Raw genomic sequence first — 27,560 nt, 5'->3', positions numbered from 1 at the left:
TGAACACACACCACACAAAGTAGTTACTGAGAATTCTTCTTTCTTGCAGTATATGAAGAAATCCCGTTTCCAACGAAGGCCACAAAGAGGTCTAAATATCCACTTGCAGACTTAACAAACAGAGTTTTTCCAAACTGCTCTATGAAAAGAAAGGTTAAACTCTGTGAGTTGAACACATCCAGTACAAAGTACTTTCTAAGAATGATTCTGTCTAGTTTTTAAAAGAGGATATTGCCCTTTCTAAGATTGGCTTCAAATCTCTTGAATTCTCCACTTGCAAATTCCACAAAAAGGGTGTTTCAAAACTGCTCTGTCTTAAGGAACGTTCAACTCTGTGAGTTGAATACACACAACGCAAAGAAGTTACTGAGAATTCTTCTGTCTAGCATTCAATGAAGAAATCCCGTTTCCAATGAAGGCCTCAACCAGGTCTAAATATCCACTTGCAGACTTAACAAACAGAGTGTTTCCAAACTGCTCTATGAAAAGAAAGGTTAAACTCTGTGAGTTGAACACACCCATTACAAAGTAGTTTCTGAGAATGATTCTGTGTAGTTTTGAAACGGGGTTATTTCAATTTGCCCTCAAATCGCTGGAAATCTCCACTTGCAATTTCCACAAAAAGAGTGTTTCAAAACTGATCTTTCTAAAGGAAGGTTTAACTCTGTGAGTTGAACACACACCACACAAAGAAGTTACTGAGAATTCTTCTTTCTTGCAGTATATGAAGAAATCCCGTTTCCAACGAAGGCCACAAAGAGGTCTAAATATCCACTTGCAGACTTAACAAACAGAGTGTTTCCAAACTGCTCTATGAAAAGAAAGGTTAACCTCTGTGAGTTGAACACATCCAGTACAAAGTAGTTTCTGAGAATGATTCTGTCTAGTTTTTAAACGAGGATATTGCCATTTCTAAGATTGGCCTCAAATCTCTTGAAATCTCCACTTGGAAATTCCACAAAAAGAGTGTTTCAAAACTGATCCTTCTAAAGGGACTTTTAACTCTGTGAGTTGAACACACACCACACAAAGTAGTTACTGAGAATTCTTCTTTCTTGCAGTATAGGAAGAAATCCCGTTTCCAACGAAGGCCTCAACCAGGTCTAAATATCCACTTGCAGACTTAACAAACAGAGTGTTTCCAAACTGCTCTATGAAAAGAAAGGTTAAACTCTGTGAGTTGAACACACCCATTACAAAGTAGTTTCTGAGAATGATTCTGTGTAGTTTTGAAACGGGGTTATTTCAATTTGCCCTCAAATCGCTGGAAATCTCCACTTGCAATTTCCACAAAAAGAGTGTTTCAAAACTGATCTTTCTAAAGGAAGGTTTAACTCTGTGAGTTGAACACACACCACACAAAGAAGTTACTGAGAATTCTTCTTTCTTGCAGTATATGAAGAAATCCCGTTTCCAACGAAGGCCACAAAGAGGTCTAAATATCCACTTGCAGACTTAACAAACAGAGTGTTTCCAAACTGCTCTATGAAAAGAAAGGTTAAACTCTGTGAGTTGAACACATCCAGTACAAAGAAGTTTCTGAGAATGATTCTGTCTAGTTTTTAAACGAGGATATTGCCATTTCTAAGATTGGCCTCAAATCTCTTGAAATCTCCACTTGGAAATTCCACAAAAAGAGAGTTTCAAAACTGATCCTTCTAAAGGGAGGTTTAACTCTGTGAGTTGAACACACACCACACAAAGTAGTTACTGAGAATTCTTCTTTCTTGCAGTATATGAAGAAATCCCGTTTCCAACGAAGGCCACAAAGAGGTCTAAATATCCACTTGCAGACTTAACAAACAGAGTGTTTCCAAACTGCTCTATGAAAAGAAAGGTTAAACTCTGTGAGTTGAACACACCCATTACAAAGTAGTTTCTGAGAATGATTCTGTGTAGTTTTGAAACGGGGTTATTTCAATTTCTAAGATTGCCCTCAAATCGCTGGAAATCTCCACTTGCAATTTCCACAAAAAGAGTGTTTCAAAACTGATCTTTCTAAAGGGAGGTTTAACTCTGTGAGTTGAACACACACCACACAAAGAAGTTACTGAGAATTCTTCTTTCTTGCAGTATATGAAGAAATCCCGTTTACAACGAAGGCCACATAGAGGTCTAAATATCCACTTGCAGACTTAACAAACAGAGTGTTTCCAAACTGCTCTATGAAAAGAAAGGTTAAACTCTGTGAGTTGAACACATCCAGTACAAAGTAGTTTCTGAGAATGATTCTGTCTAGTTTTTAAACGAGGATATTGCCATTTCTAAGATTGGCCTCAAATCTCTTGAAATCTCCACTTGGAAATTCCACAAAAAGAGTGTTTCAAAACTGATCCTTCTAAAGGGACTTTTAACTCTGTGAGTTGAACACACACCACACAAAGTAGTTACTGAGAATTCTTCTTTCTTGCAGTATATGAAGAAATCCCGTTTCCAACGAAGGCCACAAAGAGGTCTAAATATCCACTTGCAGACTTAACAAACAGAGTGTTTCCAAACTGCTCTATGAAAAGAAAGGTTAAACTCTGTGAGTTGAACACATCCAGTACAAAGTAGTTTCTGAGAATGATTCTGTCTAGTTTTTAAACGAGGATATTGCCATTTCTAAGATTGGCCTCAAATCTCTTGAAATCTCCACTTGGAAATTCCACAAAAAGAGTGTTTCAAAACTGATCCTTCTAAAGGGAGGTTTAACTCTGTGAGTTGAACACACACCACACAAAGTAGTTACTGAGAATTCTTCTTTCTTGCAGTATATGAAGAAATCCCGTTTCCAACGAAGGCCACAAAGAGGTCTAAATATCCACTTGCAGACTTAACAAACAGAGTTTTTCCAAACTGCTCTATGAAAAGAAAGGTTAAACTCTGTGAGTTGAACACATCCAGTACAAAGTACTTTCTAAGAATGATTCTGTCTAGTTTTTAAAAGAGGATATTGCCCTTTCTAAGATTGGCTTCAAATCTCTTGAATTCTCCACTTGCAAATTCCACAAAAAGGGTGTTTCAAAACTGCTCTGTCTTAAGGAACGTTCAACTCTGTGAGTTGAATACACACAACGCAAAGAAGTTACTGAGAATTCTTCTGTCTAGCATTCAATGAAGAAATCCCGTTTCCAATGAAGGCCTCAACCAGGTCTAAATATCCACTTGCAGACTTAACAAACAGAGTGTTTCCAAACTGCTCTATGAAAAGAAAGGTTAAACTCTGTGAGTTGAACACACCCATTACAAAGTAGTTTCTGAGAATGATTCTGTGTAGTTTTGAAACGGGGTTATTTCAATTTGCCCTCAAATCGCTGGAAATCTCCACTTGCAATTTCCACAAAAAGAGTGTTTCAAAACTGATCTTTCTAAAGGAAGGTTTAACTCTGTGAGTTGAACACACACCACACAAAGAAGTTACTGAGAATTCTTCTTTCTTGCAGTATATGAAGAAATCCCGTTTCCAACGAAGGCCACAAAGAGGTCTAAATATCCACTTGCAGACTTAACAAACAGAGTGTTTCCAAACTGCTCTATGAAAAGAAAGGTTAACCTCTGTGAGTTGAACACATCCAGTACAAAGTAGTTTCTGAGAATGATTCTGTCTAGTTTTTAAACGAGGATATTGCCATTTCTAAGATTGGCCTCAAATCTCTTGAAATCTCCACTTGGAAATTCCACAAAAAGAGTGTTTCAAAACTGATCCTTCTAAAGGGACTTTTAACTCTGTGAGTTGAACACACACCACACAAAGTAGTTACTGAGAATTCTTCTTTCTTGCAGTATAGGAAGAAATCCCGTTTCCAACGAAGGCCACAAAGAGGTCTAAATATCCACTTGCAGACTTAACAAACAGAGTTTTTCCAAACTGCTCTATGAAAAGAAAGGTTAAACTCTGTGAGTTGAACACATCCAGTACAAAGTACTTTCTAAGAATGATTCTGTCTAGTTTTTAAAAGACGATATTGCCCTTTCTAAGATTGGCTTCAAATCTCTTGAATTCTTCACTTGCAAATTCCACAAAAAGGGTGTTTCAAAACTGCTCTGTCTTAAGGAACGTTCAACTCTGTGAGTTGAATACACACAACGCAAAGAAGTTACTGAGAATTCTTCTGTCTAGCATTCAATGAAGAAATCCCGTTTCCAACGAAGGCCTCAACCAGGTCTAAATATCCACTTGCAGACTTAACAAACAGAGTGTTTCCAAACTGCTCTATGAAAAGAAAGGTTAAACTCTGTGAGTTGAACACACCCATTACAAAGTAGTTTCTGAGAATGATTCTGTGTAGTTTTGAAACGGGGTTATTTCAATTTGCCCTCAAATCGCTGGAAATCTCCACTTGCAATTTCCACAAAAAGAGTGTTTCAAAACTGATCTTTCTAAAGGAAGGTTTAACTCTGTGAGTTGAACACACACCACACAAAGAAGTTACTGAGAATTCTTCTTTCTTGCAGTATATGAAGAAATCCCGTTTCCAACGAAGGCCACAAAGAGGTCTAAATATCCACTTGCAGACTTAACAAACAGAGTGTTTCCAAACTGCTCTATGAAAAGAAAGGTTAACCTCTGTGAGTTGAACACATCCAGTACAAAGTAGTTTCTGAGAATGATTCTGTCTAGTTTTTAAACGAGGATATTGCCATTTCTAAGATTGGCCTCAAATCTCTTGAAATCTCCACTTGGAAATTCCACAAAAAGAGTGTTTCAAAACTGATCCTTCTAAAGGGACTTTTAACTCTGTGAGTTGAACACACACCACACAAAGTAGTTACTGAGAATTCTTCTTTCTTGCAGTATATGAAGAAATCCCGTTTCCAACGAAGGCCACAAAGAGGTCTATATATCCACTTGCAGACTTAACAAACAGAGTGTTTCCAAACTGCTCTATGAAAAGAAAGGTTAAACTCTGTGAGTTGAACACATCCAGTACAAAGTAGTTTCTGAGAATGATTCTGTCTAGTTTTTAAACGAGGATATTGCCATTTCTAAGATTGGCCTCAAATCTCTTGAAATCTCCACTTGGAAATTCCACAAAAAGAGTGTTTCAAAACTGATCCTTCTAAAGGGAGGTTTAACTCTGTGAGTTGAACACACACCACACAAAGTAGTTACTGAGAATTCTTCTTTCTTGCAGTATATGAAGAAATCCCGTTTCCAACGAAGGCCACAAAGAGGTCTAAATATCCACTTGCAGACTTAACAAACAGAGTTTTTCCAAACTGCTCTATGAAAAGAAAGGTTAAACTCTGTGAGTTGAACACATCCAGTACAAAGTACTTTCTAAGAATGATTCTGTCTAGTTTTTAAAAGAGGATATTGCCCTTTCTAAGATTGGCTTCAAATCTCTTGAATTCTTCACTTGCAAATTCCACAAAAAGGGTGTTTCAAAACTGCTCTGTCTTAAGGAACGTTCAACTCTGTGAGTTGAATACACACAACGCAAAGAAGTTACTGAGAATTCTTCTGTCTAGCATTCAATGAAGAAATCCCGTTTCCAACGAAGGCCTCAACCAGGTCTAAATATCCACTTGCAGACTTAACAAACAGAGTGTTTCCAAACTGCTCTATGAAAAGAAAGGTTAAACTCTGTGAGTTGAACACACCCATTACAAAGTAGTTTCTGAGAATGATTCTGTGTAGTTTTGAAACGGGGTTATTTCAATTTGCCCTCAAATCGCTGGAAATCTCCACTTGCAATTTCCACAAAAAGAGTGTTTCAAAACTGATCTTTCTAAAGGAAGGTTTAACTCTGTGAGTTGAACACACACCACACAAAGAAGTTACTGAGAATTCTTCTTTCTTGCAGTATATGAAGAAATCCCGTTTCCAACGAAGGCCACAAAGAGGTCTAAATATCCACTTGCAGACTTAACAAACAGAGTGTTTCCAAACTGCTCTATGAAAAGAAAGGTTAAACTCTGTGAGTTGAACACATCCAGTACAAAGTAGTTTCTGAGAGTGATTCTGTCTAGTTTTTAAACGAGGATATATTGCCATTTCTAAGATTGGCCTCAAATCTCTTGAAATCTCCACTTGGAAATTCCACAAAAAGAGTGTTTCAAAACTGATCCTTCTAAAGGGAGGTTTAACTCTGTGAGTTGAACACACACCACACAAAGTAGTTACTGAGAATTCTTCTTTCTTGCAGTATATGAAGAAATCCCGTTTCCAACGAAGGCCACAAAGAGGTCTAAATATCCACTGGCAGACTTAACAAACAGAGTGTTTCCAAACTGCTCTATGAAAAGAAAGGTTAAACTCTGTGAGTTGAACACACCCATTACAAAGTAGTTTCTGAGAATGATTCTGTGTTGTTTTGAAACGGGGTTATTTCAATTTGCCCTCAAATCGCTGGAAATCTCCACTTGCAATTTCCACAAAAAGAGTGTTTCAAAACTGATCTTTCTAAAGGAAGGTTTAACTCTGTGAGTTGAACACACACCACACAAAGAAGTTACTGAGAATTCGTCTTTCTTGCAGTATATGAAGAAATCCCGTTTCCAACGAAGGCCTCAACCAGGTCTAAATATCCACTTGCAGACTTAACAAACAGAGTGTTTCCAAACTGCTCTATGAAAAGAAAGGTTAAACTCTGTGAGTTGAACACATCCAGTACAAAGTAGTTTCTGAGAATGATTCTGTCTAGTTTTTAAACGAGGATATTGCCATTTCTAAGATTGGCCTCAAATCTCTTGAAATCTCCACTTGGAAATTCCACAAAAAGAGTGTTTCAAAACTGATCCTTCTAAAGGGAGGTTTAACTCTGTGAGTTGAACACACACCACACAAAGTAGTTACTGAGAATTCTTCTTTCTTGCAGTATATGAAGAAATCCCGTTTCCAACGAAGGCCACAAAGAGGTCTAAATATCCACTTGCAGACTTAACAAACAGAGTGTTTCCAAACTGCTCTATGAAAAGAAAGGTTAAACTCTGTGAGTTGAACACACCCATTACAAAGTAGTTTCTGAGAATGATTCTGTGTTGTTTTGAAACGGGGTTATTTCAATTTGCCCTCAAATCGCTGGAAATCTCCACTTGCAATTTCCACAAAAAGAGTGTTTCAAAACTGATCTTTCTAAAGGAAGGTTTAACTCTGTGAGTTGAACACACACCACACAAAGAAGTTACTGAGAATTCTTCTTTCTTGCAGTATATGAAGAAATCCCGTTTCCAACGAAGGCCTCAACCAGGTCTAAATATCCACTTGCAGACTTAACAAACAGAGTGTTTCCAAACTGCTCTATGAAAAGAAAGGTTAAACTCTGTGAGTTGAACACATCCAGTACAAAGTAGTTTCTGAGAATGATTCTGTCTAGTTTTTAAACGAGGATATTGCCATTTCTAAGATTGGCCTCAAATCTCTTGAAATCTCCACTTGGAAATTCCACAAAAAGAGTGTTTCAAAACTGATCCTTCTAAAGGGAGGTTTAACTCTGTGAGTTGAACACACACCACACAAAGTAGTTACTGAGAATTCTTCTTTCTTGCAGTATATGAAGAAATCCCGTTTCCAACGAAGGCCACAAAGAGGTCTAAATATCCACTGGCAGACTTAACAAACAGAGTGTTTCCAAACTGCTCTATGAAAAGAAAGGTTAAACTCTGTGAGTTGAACACACCCATTACAAAGTAGTTTCTGAGAATGATTCTGTGTTGTTTTGAAACGGGGTTATTTCAATTTGCCCTCAAATCGCTGGAAATCTCCACTTGCAATTTCCACAAAAAGAGTGTTTCAAAACTGATCTTTCTAAAGGAAGGTTTAACTCTGTGAGTTGAACACACACCACACAAAGAAGTTACTGAGAATTCTTCTTTCTTGCAGTATATGAAGAAATCCCGTTTCCAACGAAGGCCACAAAGAGGTCTAAATATCCACTTGCAGACTTAACAAACAGAGTGTTTCCAAACTGCTCTATGAAAAGAAAGGTTAAACTCTGTAAGTTGAGCACATCCAGTACAAAGTAGTTTCTGAGAATGATTCTGTCTAGTTTTTAAACGAGGATATTGCCATTTCTAAGATTGGCCTCAAATCTCTTGAAATCTCCACTTGGAAATTCCACAAAAAGAGTGTTTCAAAACTGATCCTTCTAAAGGGAGGTTTAACTCTGTGAGTTGAACACACACCACACAAAGTAGTTACTGAGAATTCTTCTTTCTTGCAGTATATGAAGAAATCCCGTTTCCAACGAAGGCCACAAAGAGGTCTAAATATCCACTTGCAGACTTAACAAACAGAGTGTTTCCAAACTGCTCTATGAAAAGAAAGGTTAAACTGTGTGAGTTGAACACACCCATTACAAAGTAGTTTCTGAGAATGATTCTGTGTAGTTTTGAAACGGGGTTATTTCAATTTCTAAGATTGCCCTCAAATCGCTGGAAATCTCCACTTGCAATTTCCACAAAAAGAATGTTTCAAAACTGATCTTTCTAAAGGAAGGTTTAACTCTGTGAGTTGAACACACACCACACAAAGAAGTTACTGAGAATTCTTCTTTCTTGCAGTATATGAAGAAATCCCGTTTCCAACGAAGGCCACAAAGAGGTCTAAATATCCACTTGCAGACTTAACAAACAGAGTGTTTCCAAACTGCTCTATGAAAAGAAAGGTTAAACTCTGTGAGTTGAACACATCCAGTACAAAGTAGTTTCTGAGAATGATTCTGTCTAGTTTTTAAACGAGGATATTGCCGTTTCTAAGATTGGCCTCAAATCTCTTGAAATCTCCGCTTGGAAATTCCACAAAAAGAGTGTTTCAAAACTGATCCTTCTAAAGGGAGGTTTAACTCTGTGAGTTGAACACACACCACTCAAAGAAGTTACTGAGAATTCTTCTTTCTTGCAGTATATGAAGAAATCCCGTTTCCAACGAAGGCCACAAAGAGGTCTAAATAGCCACTTGCAGACTTAACAAACAGAGTGTTTCCAAACTGCTCTATGAAGAGAAAGGTTAAACTCTGTGAGTTGAACACATCCAGTACAAAGTAGTTTCTGAGAATTATTCTGTCTAGTTTTTAAAAGAGGATATTGCCATTTCTAAGATTGGCTTCAAATCTCTTGAATTCTCCACTTGCAAATTCCACAAAAAGGGTGTTTCAAAACTGCTCTGTCTTAAGGAACGTTCAACTCTGTGAGTTGAATACACACAACGCAAAGAAGTTACTGAGAATTCTTCTGTCTAGCATTCAATGAAGAAATCCCGTTTCCAATGAAGGCCTCAACCAGGTCTAAATATCCACTTGCAGACTTAACAAACAGAGTGTTTCCAAACTGCTCTATGAAGAGAAAGGTTAAACTCTGTGAGTTGAACACACCCATTACAAAGTAGTTTCTGAGAATGATTCTGTGTAGTTTTGAAACGGGGTTATTTCAATTTGCCCTCAAATCGCTTGAAATCTCCACTTGGAAATTCCACAAAAAGAGTGTTTCAAAACTGATCCTTCTAAAGGAAGGTTTAACTCTGTGAGTTGATCACACACCACACAAAGTAGTTACTGAGAATTCTTCTTTCTTGCAGTATATGAAGAAATCCCGTTTCCAACGAAGGCCACAAAGAGGTCTAAATATCCACTTGCAGACTTAACAAACAGAGTGTTTCCAAACTGCTCTATGAAAAGAAAGGTTAAACTCTGTGAGTTGAACACACCCATTACAAAGTAGTTTCTGAGAATGATTCTGTGTAGTTTTGAAACGGGGTTATTTCAATTTCTAAGATTGCCCTCAAATCGCTGGAAATCTCCACTTGCAATTTCCACAAAAAGAGTGTTTCAAAACTGATCTTTCTAAAGGAAGGTTTAACTCTGTGAGTTGAACACACACTACACAAAGAAGTTACTGAGAATTCTTCTTTCTTGCAGTATAGGAAGAAATCCCGTTTCCAACGAAGGCCACAAAGAGGTCTAAATATCCACTTGCAGACTTAACAAACAGAGTGTTTCCAAACTGCTCTATGAAAAGAAAGGTTAAACTCTGTGAGTTGAGCACATCCAGTACAAAGTAGTTTCTGAGAATGATTCTGTCTAGTTTTTAAACGAGGATATTGCCATTTCTAAGATTGGCCTCAAATCTCTTGAAATCTCCACTTGGAAATTCCACAAAAAGAGTGTTTCAAAACTGATCCTTCTAAAGGGAGGTTTAACTCTGTGAGTTGAACACACACCACACAAAGTAGTTACTGAGAATTCTTCTTTCTTGCAGTATAGGAAGAAATCCCGTTTCCAACGAAGGCCACAAAGAGGTCTAAATATCCACTTGCAGACTTAACAAACAGAGTGTTTCCAAACTGCTCTATGAAAAGAAAGGTTAAACCCTGTGAGTTGAACACATCCAGTACAAAGTAGTTTCTTAGAATGATTCTGTCTAGTTTTTAAACGAGGATATTGCCATTTCTAAGATTGGCCTCAAATCTCTTGAAATCTCCACTTGCAAATTCCACAAAAAGGGTGTTTCAAAACTGCTCTGTCTTAAGGAACGTTCCACTCTGTGAGTTGAATACACACAACGCAAAGAAGTTACTGAGAATTCTTCTGTCTAGCATTCAATGAAGAAATCCCGTTTCCAACGAAGGCCTCAACCAGGTCTAAATATCCACTTGCAGACTTAACAAACAGAGTGTTTCCAAACTGCTCTATGAAAAGAAAGGTTAAACTCTGTGAGTTGAACACACCCATTACAAAGTAGTTTCTGAGAATGATTCTGTGTAGTTTTGAAACGGGGTTATTTCAATTTGCCCTCAAATCGCTGGAAATCTCCACTTGCAATTTCCACAAAAAGAGTGTTTCAAAACTGATCTTTCTAAAGGAAGGTTTAACTCTGTGAGTTGAACACACACCACACAAAGAAGTTACTGAGAATTCTTCTTTCTTGCAGTATATGAAGAAATCCCGTTTCCAACGAAGGCCACAAAGAGGTCTAAATATCCACTTGCAGACTTAACAAACAGAGTGTTTCCAAACTGCTCTATGAAAAGAAAGGTTAACCTCTGTGAGTTGAACACATCCAGTACAAAGTAGTTTCTGAGAATGATTCTGTCTAGTTTTTAAACGAGGATATTGCCATTTCTAAGATTGGCCTCAAATCTCTTGAAATCTCCACTTGGAAATTCCACAAAAAGAGTGTTTCAAAACTGATCCTTCTAAAGGGACTTTTAACTCTGTGAGTTGAACACACACCACACAAAGTAGTTACTGAGAATTCTTCTTTCTTGCAGTATATGAAGAAATCCCGTTTCCAACGAAGGCCACAAAGAGGTCTATATATCCACTTGCAGACTTAACAAACAGAGTGTTTCCAAACTGCTCTATGAAAAGAAAGGTTAAACTCTGTGAGTTGAACACATCCAGTACAAAGTAGTTTCTGAGAATGATTCTGTCTAGTTTTTAAACGAGGATATTGCCATTTCTAAGATTGGCCTCAAATCTCTTGAAATCTCCACTTGGAAATTCCACAAAAAGAGTGTTTCAAAACTGATCCTTCTAAAGGGAGGTTTAACTCTGTGAGTTGAACACACACCACACAAAGTAGTTACTGAGAATTCTTCTTTCTTGCAGTATATGAAGAAATCCCGTTTCCAACGAAGGCCACAAAGAGGTCTAAATATCCACTTGCAGACTTAACAAACAGAGTTTTTCCAAACTGCTCTATGAAAAGAAAGGTTAAACTCTGTGAGTTGAACACATCCAGTACAAAGTACTTTCTAAGAATGATTCTGTCTAGTTTTTAAAAGAGGATATTGCCCTTTCTAAGATTGGCTTCAAATCTCTTGAATTCTCCACTTGCAAATTCCACAAAAAGGGTGTTTCAAAACTGCTCTGTCTTAAGGAACGTTCAACTCTGTGAGTTGAATACACACAACGCAAAGAAGTTACTGAGAATTCTTCTGTCTAGCATTCAATGAAGAAATCCCGTTTCCAACGAAGGCCTCAACCAGGTCTAAATATCCACTTGCAGACTTAACAAACAGAGTGTTTCCAAACTGCTCTATGAAAAGAAAGGTTAAACTCTGTGAGTTGAACACACCCATTACAAAGTAGTTTCTGAGAATGATTCTGTGTAGTTTTGAAACGGGGTTATTTCAATTTGCCCTCAAATCGCTGGAAATCTCCACTTGCAATTTCCACAAAAAGAGTGTTTCAAAACTGATCTTTCTAAAGGAAGGTTTAACTCTGTGAGTTGAACACACACCACACAAAGAAGTTACTGAGAATTCTTCTTTCTTGCAGTATATGAAGAAATCCCGTTTCCAACGAAGGCCACAAAGAGGTCTAAATATCCACTTGCAGACTTAACAAACAGAGTGTTTCCAAACTGCTCTATGAAAAGAAAGGTTAAACTCTGTGAGTTGAACACATCCAGTACAAAGTAGTTTCTGAGAGTGATTCTGTCTAGTTTTTAAACGAGGATATATTGCCATTTCTAAGATTGGCCTCAAATCTCTTGAAATCTCCACTTGGAAATTCCACAAAAAGAGTGTTTCAAAACTGATCCTTCTAAAGGGAGGTTTAACTCTGTGAGTTGAACACACACCACACAAAGTAGTTACTGAGAATTCTTCTTTCTTGCAGTATATGAAGAAATCCCGTTTCCAACGAAGGCCACAAAGAGGTCTAAATATCCACTGGCAGACTTAACAAACAGAGTGTTTCCAAACTGCTCTATGAAAAGAAAGGTTAAACTCTGTGAGTTGAACACACCCATTACAAAGTAGTTTCTGAGAATGATTCTGTGTTGTTTTGAAACGGGGTTATTTCAATTTGCCCTCAAATCGCTGGAAATCTCCACTTGCAATTTCCACAAAAAGAGTGTTTCAAAACTGATCTTTCTAAAGGAAGGTTTAACTCTGTGAGTTGAACACACACCACACAAAGAAGTTACTGAGAATTCGTCTTTCTTGCAGTATATGAAGAAATCCCGTTTCCAACGAAGGCCTCAACCAGGTCTAAATATCCACTTGCAGACTTAACAAACAGAGTGTTTCCAAACTGCTCTATGAAAAGAAAGGTTAAACTCTGTGAGTTGAACACATCCAGTACAAAGTAGTTTCTGAGAATGATTCTGTCTAGTTTTTAAACGAGGATATTGCCATTTCTAAGATTGGCCTCAAATCTCTTGAAATCTCCACTTGGAAATTCCACAAAAAGAGTGTTTCAAAACTGATCCTTCTAAAGGGAGGTTTAACTCTGTGAGTTGAACACACACCACACAAAGTAGTTACTGAGAATTCTTCTTTCTTGCAGTATATGAAGAAATCCCGTTTCCAACGAAGGCCACAAAGAGGTCTAAATATCCACTTGCAGACTTAACAAACAGAGTGTTTCCAAACTGCTCTATGAAAAGAAAGGTTAAACTCTGTGAGTTGAACACACCCATTACAAAGTAGTTTCTGAGAATGATTCTGTGTTGTTTTGAAACGGGGTTATTTCAATTTGCCCTCAAATCGCTGGAAATCTCCACTTGCAATTTCCACAAAAAGAGTGTTTCAAAACTGATCTTTCTAAAGGAAGGTTTAACTCTGTGAGTTGAACACACACCACACAAAGAAGTTACTGAGAATTCTTCTTTCTTGCAGTATATGAAGAAATCCCGTTTCCAACGAAGGCCTCAACCAGGTCTAAATATCCACTTGCAGACTTAACAAACAGAGTGTTTCCAAACTGCTCTATGAAAAGAAAGGTTAAACTCTGTGAGTTGAACACATCCAGTACAAAGTAGTTTCTGAGAATGATTCTGTCTAGTTTTTAAACGAGGATATTGCCATTTCTAAGATTGGCCTCAAATCTCTTGAAATCTCCACTTGGAAATTCCACAAAAAGAGTGTTTCAAAACTGATCCTTCTAAAGGGAGGTTTAACTCTGTGAGTTGAACACACACCACACAAAGTAGTTACTGAGAATTCTTCTTTCTTGCAGTATATGAAGAAATCCCGTTTCCAACGAAGGCCACAAAGAGGTCTAAATATCCACTGGCAGACTTAACAAACAGAGTGTTTCCAAACTGCTCTATGAAAAGAAAGGTTAAACTCTGTGAGTTGAACACACCCATTACAAAGTAGTTTCTGAGAATGATTCTGTGTTGTTTTGAAACGGGGTTATTTCAATTTGCCCTCAAATCGCTGGAAATCTCCACTTGCAATTTCCACAAAAAGAGTGTTTCAAAACTGATCTTTCTAAAGGAAGGTTTAACTCTGTGAGTTGAACACACACCACACAAAGAAGTTACTGAGAATTCTTCTTTCTTGCAGTATAGGAAGAAATCCCGTTTCCAACGAAGGCCACAAAGAGGTCTAAATATCCACTTGCAGACTTAACAAACAGAGTGTTTCCAAACTGCTCTATGAAAAGAAAGGTTAAACTCTGTAAGTTGAGCACATCCAGTACAAAGTAGTTTCTGAGAATGATTCTGTCTAGTTTTTAAACGAGGATATTGCCATTTCTAAGATTGGCCTCAAATCTCTTGAAATCTCCACTTGGAAATTCCACAAAAAGAGTGTTTCAAAACTGATCCTTCTAAAGGGAGGTTTAACTCTGTGAGTTGAACACACACCACACAAAGTAGTTACTGAGAATTCTTCTTTCTTGCAGTATATGAAGAAATCCCGTTTCCAACGAAGGCCACAAAGAGGTCTAAATATCCACTTGCAGACTTAACAAACAGAGTGTTTCCAAACTGCTCTATGAAAAGAAAGGTTAAACTCTGTGAGTTGAACACACCCATTACAAAGTAGTTTCTGAGAATGATTCTGTGTAGTTTTGAAACGGGGTTATTTCAATTTCTAAGATTGCCCTCAAATCGCTGGAAATCTCCACTTGCAATTTCCACAAAAAGAATGTTTCAAAACTGATCTTTCTAAAGGAAGGTTTAACTCTGTGAGTTGAACACACACCACACAAAGAAGTTACTGAGAATTCTTCTTTCTTGCAGTATATGAAGAAATCCCGTTTCCAACGAAGGCCACAAAGAGGTCTAAATATCCACTTGCAGACTTAACAAACAGAGTGTTTCCAAACTGCTCTATGAAAAGAAAGGTTAAACTCTGTGAGTTGAACACATCCAGTACAAAGTAGTTTCTGAGAATGATTCTGTCTAGTTTTTAAACGAGGATATTGCCGTTTCTAAGATTGGCCTCAAATCTCTTGAAATCTCCGCTTGGAAATTCCACAAAAAGAGTGTTTCAAAACTGATCCTTCTAAAGGGAGGTTTAACTCTGTGAGTTGAACACACACCACTCAAAGAAGTTACTGAGAATTCTTCTTTCTTGCAGTATATGAAGAAATCCCGTTTCCAACGAAGGCCACAAAGAGGTCTAAATAGCCACTTGCAGACTTAACAAACAGAGTGTTTCCAAACTGCTCTATGAAGAGAAAGGTTAAACTCTGTGAGTTGAACACATCCAGTACAAAGTAGTTTCTGAGAATTATTCTGTCTAGTTTTTAAAAGAGGATATTGCCATTTCTAAGATTGGCTTCAAATCTCTTGAATTCTCCACTTGCAAATTCCACAAAAAGGGTGTTTCAAAACTGCTCTGTCTTAAGGAACGTTCAACTCTGTGAGTTGAATACACACAACGCAAAGAAGTTACTGAGAATTCTTCTGTCTAGCATTCAATGAAGAAATCCCGTTTCCAATGAAGGCCTCAACCAGGTCTAAATATCCACTTGCAGACTTAACAAACAGAGTGTTTCCAAACTGCTCTATGAAAAGAAAGGTTAAACTCTGTGAGTTGAACACACCCATTACAAAGTAGTTTCTGAGAATGATTCTGTGTAGTTTTGAAACGGGGTTATTTCAATTTGCCCTCAAATCGCTTGAAATCTCCACTTGGAAATTCCACAAAAAGAGTGTTTCAAAACTGATCCTTCTAAAGGGAGGTTTAACTCTGTGAGTTGATCACACACCACACAAAGTAGTTACTGAGAATTCTTCTTTCTTGCAGTATATGAAGAAATCCCGTTTCCAACGAAGGCCACAAAGAGGTCTAAATATCCACTTGCAGACTTAACAAACAGAGTGTTTCCAAACTGCTCTATGAAAAGAAAGGTTAAACTCTGTGAGTTGAACACACCCATTACAAAGTAGTTTCTGAGAATGATTCTGTGTAGTTTTGAAACTGGGTTATTTCCATTTCTAAGATTGCCCTCAAATCGCTGGAAATCTCCACTTGCAATTTCCACAAAAAGAGTGTTTCAAAACTGATCTTTCTAAAGGAAGGTTTAACTCTGTGAGTTGAACACACACTACACAAAGAAGTTACTGAGAATTCTTCTTTCTTGCAGTATAGGAAGAAATCCCGTTTCCAACGAAGGCCACAAAGAGGTCTAAATATCCACTTGCAGACTTAACAAACAGAGTGTTTCCAAACTGCTCTATGAAAAGAAAGGTTAAACTCTGTGAGTTGAGCACATCCAGTACAAAGTAGTTTCTGAGAATGATTCTGTCTAGTTTTTAAACGAGGATATTGCCATTTCTAAGATTGGCCTCAAATCTCTTGAAATCTCCACTTGGAAATTCCACAAAAAGAGTGTTTCAAAACTGATCCTTCTAAAGGGAGGTTTAACTCTGTGAGTTGAACACACACCACACAAAGTAGTTACTGAGAATTCTTCTTTCTTGCAGTATAGGAAGAAATCCCGTTTCCAACGAAGGCCACAAAGAGGTCTAAATATCCACTTGCAGACTTAACAAACAGAGTGTTTCCAAACTGCTCTATGAAAAGAAAGGTTAAACCCTGTGAGTTGAACACATCCAGTACAAAGTAGTTTCTTAGAATGATTCTGTCTAGTTTTTAAACGAGGATATTGCCATTTCTAAGATTGGCCTCAAATCTCTTGAAATCTCCACTTGCAAATTCCACAAAAAGGGTGTTTCAAAACTGCTCTGTCTTAAGGAACGTTCAACTCTGTGAGTTGAATACACGCAACACAAATAAGTTACTGAGAATTCTTCTGTCTAGCATTCAATGAAGAAATCCCGTTTCCAACGAAGGCCTCAACCAGGTCTAAATATCCACTTGCAGACTTAACAAACAGAGTGTTTCCAAACTGCTCTATGAAAAGAAAGCTTAAACTCTGTGAGTTGAACACACCCATTACAAAGTAGTTTCTGAGAATGATTCTGTGTAGTTTTGAAACATGGTTATTTCAATTTGCCCTCAAATCGCTGGAAATCTCCACTTGCAATTTCCACAAAAAGAGTGTTTCAAAACTGATCTTTCTAAAGGAAGGTTTAACTCGGTGAGTTGAACACACACCACACAAAGAAGTTACTGAGAATTCTTCTTTCTTGCAGTTTATGAAGAAATCCCGTTTCCAACGAAGGCCACAAAGAGGTCTAAATATCCACTTGCAGACTTAACAAACAGAGTGTTTCCAAACTGCTCTATGAAAAGAAAGGTTAAACTCTGTGAGTTGAACACACCCATTACAAAGTAGTTTCTGAGAATGATTCTGTGTAGTTTTGAAACTGGGTTATTTCCATTTCTAAGATTGCCCTCAAATCGCTGGAAATCTCCACTTGCAATTTCCACAAAAAGAGTGTTTCAAAACTGATCTTTCTAAAGGAAGGTTTAACTCTGTGAGTTGAACACACACCACATAAAGAAGTTACTGAGAATTCTTCTTTCTTGCAGTATAGGAAGAAATCCCGTTTCCAACGAAGGCCACAAAGAGGTCTAAATATCCACTTGCAGACTTAACAAACAGAGTGTTTCCAAACTGCTCTATGAAAAGAAAGGTTAAACTCTGTGAGTTGAACACATCCAGTACAAAGTAGTTTCTGAGAATGATTCTGTCTAGTTTTTAAACGAGGATATTGCCATTTCTAAGATTGGCCTCAAATCTCTTGAAATCTCCACTTGGAAATTCCACAAAAAGAGTGTTTCAAAACTGATCCTTCTAAAGGGAGGTTTAACTCTGTGAGTTGAACACACACCACACAAAGTAGTTACTGAGAATTCTTCTTTCTTGCAGTATATGAAGAAATCCCATTTCCAACGAAGGCCACAAAGAGGTCTAAATATCCACTTGCAGACTTAACAAACAGAGTGTTTCCAAACTGCTCTATGAAAAGAAAGGTTAAACTCTGTGAGTTGAACACACCCATTACAAAGTAGTTTCTGAGAATGATTCTGTGTAGTTTTGAAACGGGGTTATTTCAATTTGCCCTCAAATCGCTTGAAATCTCCACTTGGAAATTCCACAAAAAGAGTGTTTCAAAACTGATCCTTCTAAAGGGAGGTTTAACTCTGTGAGTTGATCACACACCACACAAAGTAGTTACTGAGAATTCTTCTTTCTTGCAGTATATGAAGAAATCCCGTTTCCAACGAAGGCCACAAAGAGGTCTAAATATCCACTTGCAGACTTAACAAACAGAGTGTTTCCAAACTGCTCTATGAAAAGAAAGGTTAAACTCTGTGAGTTGAACACACCCATTACAAAGTAGTTTCTGAGAATGATTCTGTGTAGTTTTGAAACTGGGTTATTTCCATTTCTAAGATTGCCCTCAAATCGCTGGAAATCTCCACTTGCAATTTCCACAAAAAGAGTGTTTCAAAACTGATCTTTCTAAAGGAAGGTTTAACTCTGTGAGTTGAACACACACTACACAAAGAAGTTACTGAGAATTCTTCTTTCTTGCAGTATAGGAAGAAATCCCGTTTCCAACGAAGGCCACAAAGAGGTCTAAATATCCACTTGCAGACTTAACAAACAGAGTGTTTCCAAACTGCTCTATGAAAAGAAAGGTTAAACTCTGTGAGTTGAGCACATCCAGTACAAAGTAGTTTCTGAGAATGATTCTGTCTAGTTTTTAAACGAGGATATTGCCATTTCTAAGATGGGCCTCAAATCTCTTGAAATCTCCACTTGGAAATTCCACAAAAAGAGTGTTTCAAAACTGATCCTTCTAAAGGGAGGTTTAACTCTGTGAGTTGAACACACACCACACAAAGTAGTTACTGAGAATTCTTCTTTCTTGCAGTATAGGAAGAAATCCCGTTTCCAACGAAGGCCACAAAGAGGTCTAAATATCCACTTGCAGACTTAACAAACAGAGTGTTTCCAAACTGCTCTATGAAAAGAAACGTTAAACTCTGTGAGTTGAACACACCCATTACAAAGTAGTTTCTGAGAATGATTCTGTGTAGTTTTGAAACTGGGTTATTTCCATTTCTAAGATTGCCCTCAAATCGCTGGAAATCTCCACTTGCAATTTCCACAAAAAGAGTGTTTCAAAACTGATCTTTCTAAAGGAAGGTTTAACTCTGTGAGTTGAACACACACTACACAAAGAAGTTACTGAGAATTCTTCTTTCTTGCAGTATAGGAAGAAATCCCGTTTCCAACGAAGGCCACAAAGAGGTCTAAATATCCACTTGCAGACTTAACAAACAGAGTGTTTCCAAACTGCTCTATGAAAAGAAAGGTTAAACTCTGTGAGTTGAGCACATCCAGTACAAAGTAGTTTCTGAGAATGATTCTGTCTAGTTTTTAAACGAGGATATTGCCATTTCTAAGATTGGCCTCAAATCTCTTGAAATCTCCACTTGGAAATTCCACAAAAAGAGTGTTTCAAAACTGATCCTTCTAAAGGGAGGTTTAACTCTGTGAGTTGAACACACACCACACAAAGTAGTTACTGAGAATTCTTCTTTCTTGCAGTATAGGAAGAAATCCCGTTTCCAACGAAGGCCACAAAGAGGTCTAAATATCCACTTGCAGACTTAACAAACAGAGTGTTTCCAAACTGCTCTATGAAAAGAAAGGTTAAACCCTGTGAGTTGAACACATCCAGTACAAAGTAGTTTCTTAGAATGATTCTGTCTAGTTTTTAAACGAGGATATTGCCATTTCTAAGATTGGCCTCAAATCTCTTGAAATCTCCACTTGCAAATTCCACAAAAAGGGTGTTTCAAAACTGCTCTGTCTTAAGGAACGTTCAACTCTGTGAGTTGAATACACGTAACACAAATAAGTTACTGAGAATTCTTCTGTCTAGCATTCAATGAAGAAATCCCGTTTCCAACGAAGGCCTCAACCAGGTCTAAATATCCACTTGCAGACTTAACAAACAGAGTGTTTCCAAACTGCTCTATGAAAAGAAAGCTTAATCTCTGTGAGTTGAACACACCCATTACAAAGTAGTTTCTGAGAATGATTCTGTGTAGTTTTGAAACATGGTTATTTCAATTTGCCCTCAAATCGCTGGAAATCTCCACTTGCAATTTCCACAAAAAGAGTGTTTCAAAACTGATCTTTCTAAAGGAAGGTTTAACTCGGTGAGTTGAACACACACCACACAAAGAAGTTACTGAGAATTCTTCTTTCTTGCAGTTTATGAAGAAATCCCGTTTCCAAAGAAGGCCACAAAGAGGTCTAAATATCCACTTGCAGACTTAACAAACAGAGTGTTTCCAAACTGCTCTATGAAAAGAAAGGTTAAACTCTGTGAGTTGAACACACCCATTACAAAGTAGTTTCTGAGAATGATTCTGTGTAGTTTTGAAACTGGGTTATTTCCATTTCTAAGATTGCCCTCAAATCGCTGGAAATCTCCACTTGCAATTTCCACAAAAAGAGTGTTTCAAAACTGATCTTTCTAAAGGAAGGTTTAACTCTGTGAGTTGAACACACACCACATAAAGAAGTTACTGAGAATTCTTCTTTCTTGCAGTATAGGAAGAAATCCCGTTTCCAACGAAGGCCACAAAGAGGTCTAAATATCCACTTGCAGACTTAACAAACAGAGTGTTTCCAAACTGCTCTATGAAAAGAAAGGTTAAACTCTGTGAGTTGAACACATCCAGTACAAAGTAGTTTCTGAGAATGATTCTGTCTAGTTTTTAAACGAGGATATTGCCATTTCTAAGATTGGCCTCAAATCTCTTGAAATCTCCACTTGGAAATTCCACAAAAAGAGTGTTTCAAAACTGATCCTTCTAAAGGGAGGTTTAACTCTGTGAGTTGAACACACACCACACAAAGTAGTTACTGAGAATTCTTCTTTCTTGCAGTATATGAAGAAATCCCATTTCCAACGAAGGCCACAAAGAGGTCTAAATATCCACTTGCAGACTTAACAAACAGAGTGTTTCCAAACTGCTCTATGAAAAGAAAGGTTAAACTCTGTGAGTTGAACACACCCATTACAAAGTAGTTTCTGAGAATGATTCTGTGTAGTTTTGAAACGGGGTTATTTCAATTTCTAAGATTGCCCTCAAATCGCTGGAAATCTCCACTTGCAATTTCCACAAAAAGAGTGTTTCAAAACTGATCTTTCTAAAGGAAGGTTTAACTCTGTGAGTTGAACACACACCACACGAAGAAGTTACTGAGAATTCTTCTTTCTTGCAGTATATGAAGAAATCCCGTTTCCAACGAAGGCCACAAAGAGGTCTAAATATCCACTTGCAGACTTAACAAACAGAGTGTTTCCAAACTGCTCTATGAAAAGAAAGGTTAAACTCTGTGAGTTGAACACATCCAGTACAAAGTAGTTTCTGAGAATGATTCTGTCTAGTTTTTAAACGAAGATATTGCCATTTCTAAGATTAGCCCCAAATCTCTTGAAATCTCCACTTGGAAATTCGACAAAAAGAGTGTTTCAAAACTGATCCTTCTAAAGGGAGGTTTAACTCTGTGAGTTGAACACACACCACACAAAGTAGTTACTGAGAATTCTTCTTTCTTGCAGTATATGAAGAAATCCCGTTTCCAACGAAGGCCACAAAGAGGTCTAAATATCCACATGCAGACTTAACAAACAGAGTGTTTCCAAACTGCTCTATGAAAAGAAAGGTTAAACTCTGTGAGTTGAACACATCCAGTACAAAGTAGTTTCTGAGAATGATTCTGTCTAGTTTTTAAAAGAGGATATTGCCATTTCTAAGATTGGCCTCAAATCTCTTGAATTCTGCACTTGCAAATTCCACAAAAAGGGTGTTTCAAAACTGCTATGTCTTAAGGAACGTTCAACTCTGTGAGTTGAATACACACAACGCAAAGAAGTTACTGAGAATTCTTCTGTCTAGCATTCAATGAAGAAATCCCGTTTCCAACGAAGGCCTCAACCAGGTCTAAATATCCACTTGCAGACTTAACAAACAGAGTGTTTCCAAACTGCTCTATGAAAAGAAAGGTTAAACTCTGTGAGTTGAACACACCCATTACAAAGTAGTTTCTGAGAATGATTCTGTGTAGTTTTGAAACGGGGTTATTTCCATTTCTAAGATTGCCCTCAAATCGCTGGAAATCTCCACTTGCAATTTCCACAAAAAGAGTGTTTCAAAACTGATCTTTCTAAAAGAAGGTTTAACTCTGTGAGTTGAACACACACCACACAAAGAAGTTACTGAGAATTCTTCTTTCTTGCAGTATATGAAGAAATCCCGTTTCCAACGAAGGCCACAAAGAGGTCTAAATATCCACTTGCAGACTTAACAAACAGAGTGTTTCCAAACTGCTCTATGAAAAGAAAGGTTAAACTCTGTAAGTTGAACACATCCAGTACAAAGTAGTTTCTGAGAATGATTCTGTCTAGTTTTTAAACGAGGATATTGCCATTTCTAAGATTGGCCTCAAATCTCTTGAAATCTCCACTTGGAAATTCCACAAAAAGAGTGTTTCAAAACTGCTCTGTCTTAAGGAACGTTCAACTCTGTTAGTTGAATACACGCAATGCAAAGAAGTTGCTGAGAATTCTTCTGTCTAGCATTCAATGAAGAAATCCCGTTTCCAACGAAGGCCTCAACCAGGTCTAAATATCCACTTGCAGACTTAACAAACAGAGTGTTTCCAAACTGCTCTATGAAAAGAAAGGTTAAACTCTGTGAGTTGAACACACCCATTACAAAGTAGTTTCTGAGAATGATTCTGTGTAGTTTTGAAACGGGGTTAGTTCAATTTCTAAGATTGCCCTCAAATCGCTGGAAATCTCCACTTGCAATTTCCACAAAAAGAGTGTTTCAAAACTGATCTTTCTAAAGGAAGGTTTAACTCTGTGAGTTGAACACACACCACACAAAGAAGTTACTGAGAATTCTTCTTTCTTGCAGTATATGAAGAAATCCCGTTTCCAACGAAGGCCACAAAGAGGTCTAAATATCCACTTGCAGACTTAACAAACAGAGTGTTTCCAAACTGCTCTATGAAAAGAAAGGTTAAACTCTGTGAGTTGAACACATCCAGTACAAAGTAGTTTCTGAGAATGATTCTGTCTAGTTATTAAACGAAGATATTGCCATTTCTAAGATTGGCCTCAAATCTCTTGAAATCTCCACCTGGAAATTCCACAAAAAGAGTGTTTCAAAACTGATCCTTCTAAAGGGAGGTTTAACTCTGTGAGTTGAACACACACCACACAAAGTAGTTACTGAGAATTCTTCTTTCTTGCAGTATATGAAGAAATCCCGTTTCCAACGAAGGCCACAAAGAGGTCTAAATATCCACTTGCAGACTTAACAAACAGAGTGTTTCCAAACTGCTCTATGAAAAGAAAGGTTAAACTCTGTGAGTTGAACACACCCATTACAAAGTAGTTTCTGAGAATGATTCTGTGTAGTTTTGAAACGGGGTTATTTCAATTTCTAAGATTGCCCTCAAATCGCTGGAAATCTCCACTTGTAATTTCCACAAAAAGAGTGTTTCAAAACTGATCTTTCTAAAAGAAGGTTTAACTCTGTGAGTTGAACACACACCACACAAAGAAGTTACTGAGAATTCTTCTTTCTTGCAGTATATGAAGAAATCCCGTTTCCAACGAAGGCCACAAAGAGGTCTAAATATCCACTTGCAGACTTAACAAACAGAGTGTTTCCAAACTGCTCTATGAAAAGAAAGGTTAAACTCTGTAAGTTGAACACATCCAGTACAAAGTAGTTTCTGAGAATGATTCTGTCTAGTTTTTAAACGAGGATATTGCCATTTCTAAGATTGGCCTCAAATCTCTTGAAATCTCCACTTGGAAATTCCACAAAAAGAGTGTTTCAAAACTTATCCTTCTAAAGGGAGGTTTAACCCTGTGAGTTGAACACACACCACACAAAGTAGTTACTGAGAATTCTTCTTTCTTGCAGTATATGAAGAAATCCCGTTTCCAACGAAGGCCACAAAGAGGTCTAAATATCCACTTGCAGACTTAACAAACAGAGTGTTTCCAAACTGCTCTATGAAAAGAAAGGTTAAACTCTGTGAGTTGAACACACCCATTACAAAGTAGTTTCTGAGAATGATTCTGTGTAGTTTTGAAACGGGGTTATTTCAATTTCTGAGATTGCCCTCAAATCGCTGGGAATCTCCACTTGCAATTTCCACAAAAAGAGTGTTTCAAAACTGATCTTTCTAAAGGAAGGTTTAACTCTGTGAGTTGAACACACACCACACAAAGAAGTTACTGAGAATTCTTCTTTCTTGCAGTATATGAAGAAATCCCGTTTCCAACGAAGGCCACAAAGAGGTCTAAATATCCACTTGCAGACTTAACAAACAGAGTGTTTCAAACAGCTCTATGAAAAGAAAGGTTAAACTCTGTGAGTTGGACACATCCAGTACAAAGTAGTTTCTGAGAATGATTCTGTCTAGTTTTTAAACGAGGATATTGCCATTTCTAAGATTGGCCTCAAATCTCTTGAAATCTACACTTGGAAATTCGACAAAAAGAGTGTTTCAAAACTGATCCATCTAAAGGGAGGTTTAACTCTGTGAGTTGAACACACACCATACAAAGTAGCTACTGAGAATTCTTGTTTCTTGCAGTATATGAAGAAATCCCGTTTCCAACGAAGGCCACAAAGAGGTCTAAATATACACTTGCAGACTTAACAAACAGAGTGTTTCCAAACTGCTCTATGAAAAGAAAGGTTAAACCCTGTGAGTTGAACACATCCAGTACAAAGTAGTTTCTGAGAAGGATTCTGTCTAGTTTTTAAACGAGGATATTGCCATTTCTAAGATTGGCCTCAAATCTCTTGAAATCTCCACTTGCAAATTCCACAAAAAGGGTGTTTCAAAACTGCTATGTCTTAAGGAACGTTCAACTCTGTGAGTTGAATACACACAACGCAAAGAAGTTACTGAGAATTCTTCTGTCTAGCATTCAATGAAGAAATCCCGTTTCCAACGAAGGCCTCAACCAGGTCTAAATATCCACTTGCAGACTTAACAAACAGAGTGTTTCCAAACTGCTCTATGAAAAGAAAGGTTAAACTCTGTGAGTTGAACACACCCATTACAAAGTAGTTTCTGAGAATGATTCTGTGTAGTTTTGAAACGGGGTTATTTCCATTTCTAAGATTGCCCTCAAATCGCTGGAAATCTCCACTTGCAATTTCCACAAAAAGAGTGTTTCAAAACTGATCTTTCTAAAAGAAGGTTTAACTCTGTGAGTTGAACACACACCACACAAAGAAGTTACTGAGAATTCTTCTTTCTTGCAGTATATGAAGAAATCCCGTTTCCAACGAAGGCCACAAAGAGGTCTAAATATCCACTTGCAGACTTAACAAACAGAGTGTTTCCAAACTGCTCTATGAAAAGAAAGGTTAAACTCTGTAAGTTGAACACATCCAGTACAAAGTAGTTTCTGAGAATGATTCTGTCTAGTTTTTAAACGAGGATATTGCCATTTCTAAGATTGGCCTCAAATCTCTTGAAATCTCCACTTGGAAATTCCACAAAAAGAGTGTTTCAAAACTGCTCTGTCTTAAGGAACGTTCAACTCTGTTAGTTGAATACACGCAATGCAAAGAAGTTGCTGAGAATTCTTCTGTCTAGCATTCAATGAAGAAATCCCGTTTCCAACGAAGGCCTCAACCAGGTCTAAATATCCACTTGCAGACTTAACAAACAGAGTGTTTCCAAACTGCTCTATGAAAAGAAAGGTTAAACTCTGTGAGTTGAACACACCCATTACAAAGTAGTTTCTGAGAATGATTCTGTGTAGTTTTGAAACGGGGTTAGTTCAATTTCTAAGATTGCCCTCAAATCGCTGGAAATCTCCACTTGCAATTTCCACAAAAAGAGTGTTTCAAAACTGATCTTTCTAAAGGAAGGTTTAACTCTGTGAGTTGAACACACACCACACAAAGAAGTTACTGAGAATTCTTCTTTCTTGCAGTATATGAAGAAATCCCGTTTCCAACGAAGGCCACAAAGAGGTCTAAATATCCACTTGCAGACTTAACAAACAGAGTGTTTCCAAACTGCTCTATGAAAAGAAAGGTTAAACTCTGTGAGTTGAACACATCCAGTACAAAGTAGTTTCTGAGAATGATTCTGTCTAGTTATTAAACGAAGATATTGCCATTTCTAAGATTGGCCTCAAATCTCTTGAAATCTCCACCTGGAAATTCCACAAAAAGAGTGTTTCAAAACTGATCCTTCTAAAGGGAGGTTTAACTCTGTGAGTTGAACACACACCACACAAAGTAGTTACTGAGAATTCTTCTTTCTTGCAGTATATGAAGAAATCCCGTTTCCAACGAAGGCCACAAAGAGGTCTAAATATCCACTTGCAGACTTAACAAACAGAGTGTTTCCAAACTGCTCTATGAAAAGAAAGGTTAAACTCTGTGAGTTGAACACACCCATTACAAAGTAGTTTCTGAGAATGATTCTGTGTAGTTTTGAAACGGGGTTATTTCAATTTCTAAGATTGCCCTCAAATCGCTGGAAATCTCCACTTGTAATTTCCACAAAAAGAGTGTTTCAAAACTGATCTTTCTAAAAGAAGGTTTAACTCTGTGAGTTGAACACACACCACACAAAGAAGTTACTGAGAATTCTTCTTTCTTGCAGTATATGAAGAAATCCCGTTTCCAACGAAGGCCACAAAGAGGTCTAAATATCCACTTGCAGACTTAACAAACAGAGTGTTTCCAAACTGCTCTATGAAAAGAAAGCTTAAACTCTGTGAGTTGAACACACCCATTACAAAGTAGTTTCTGAGAATGATTCTGTGTAGTTTTGAAACGGGGTTATTTCAATTTCTGAGATTGCCCTCAAATCGCTGGGAATCTCCACTTGCAATTTCCACAAAAAGAGTGTTTCAAAACTGATCTTTCTAAAGGAAGGTTTAACTCTGTGAGTTGAACACACACCACACAAAGAAGTTACTGAGAATTCTTCTTTCTTGCAGTATATGAAGAAATCCCGTTTCCAACGAAGGCCACAAAGAGGTCTAAATATCCACTTGCAGACTTAACAAACAGAGTGTTTCAAACAGCTCTATGAAAAGAAAGGTTAAACTCTGTGAGTTGGACACATCCAGTACAAAGTAGTTTCTGAGAATGATTCTGTCTAGTTTTTAAACGAGGATATTGCCATTTCTAAGATTGGCCTCAAATCTCTTGAAATCTACACTTGGAAATTCGACAAAAAGAGTGTTTCAAAACTGATCCTTCTAAAGGGAGGTTTAACTGTGTGAGTTGAACACACACCATACAAAGTAGCTACTGAGAATTCTTGTTTCTTGCAGTATATGAAGAAATCCCGTTTCCAACGAAGGCCACAAAGAGGTCTAAATATACACTTGCAGACTTAACAAACAGAGTGTTTCCAAACTGCTCTATGAAAAGAAAGGTTAAACCC

The sequence above is a fragment of the Pan troglodytes genome, chromosome 10, assembly GCF_028858775.2.
Source record: "Pan troglodytes isolate AG18354 chromosome 10, NHGRI_mPanTro3-v2.0_pri, whole genome shotgun sequence".
Classification (NCBI taxonomy): domain Eukaryota; kingdom Metazoa; phylum Chordata; class Mammalia; order Primates; family Hominidae; genus Pan; species Pan troglodytes.
Note: the sequence above shows the minus strand (reverse complement) of the source record.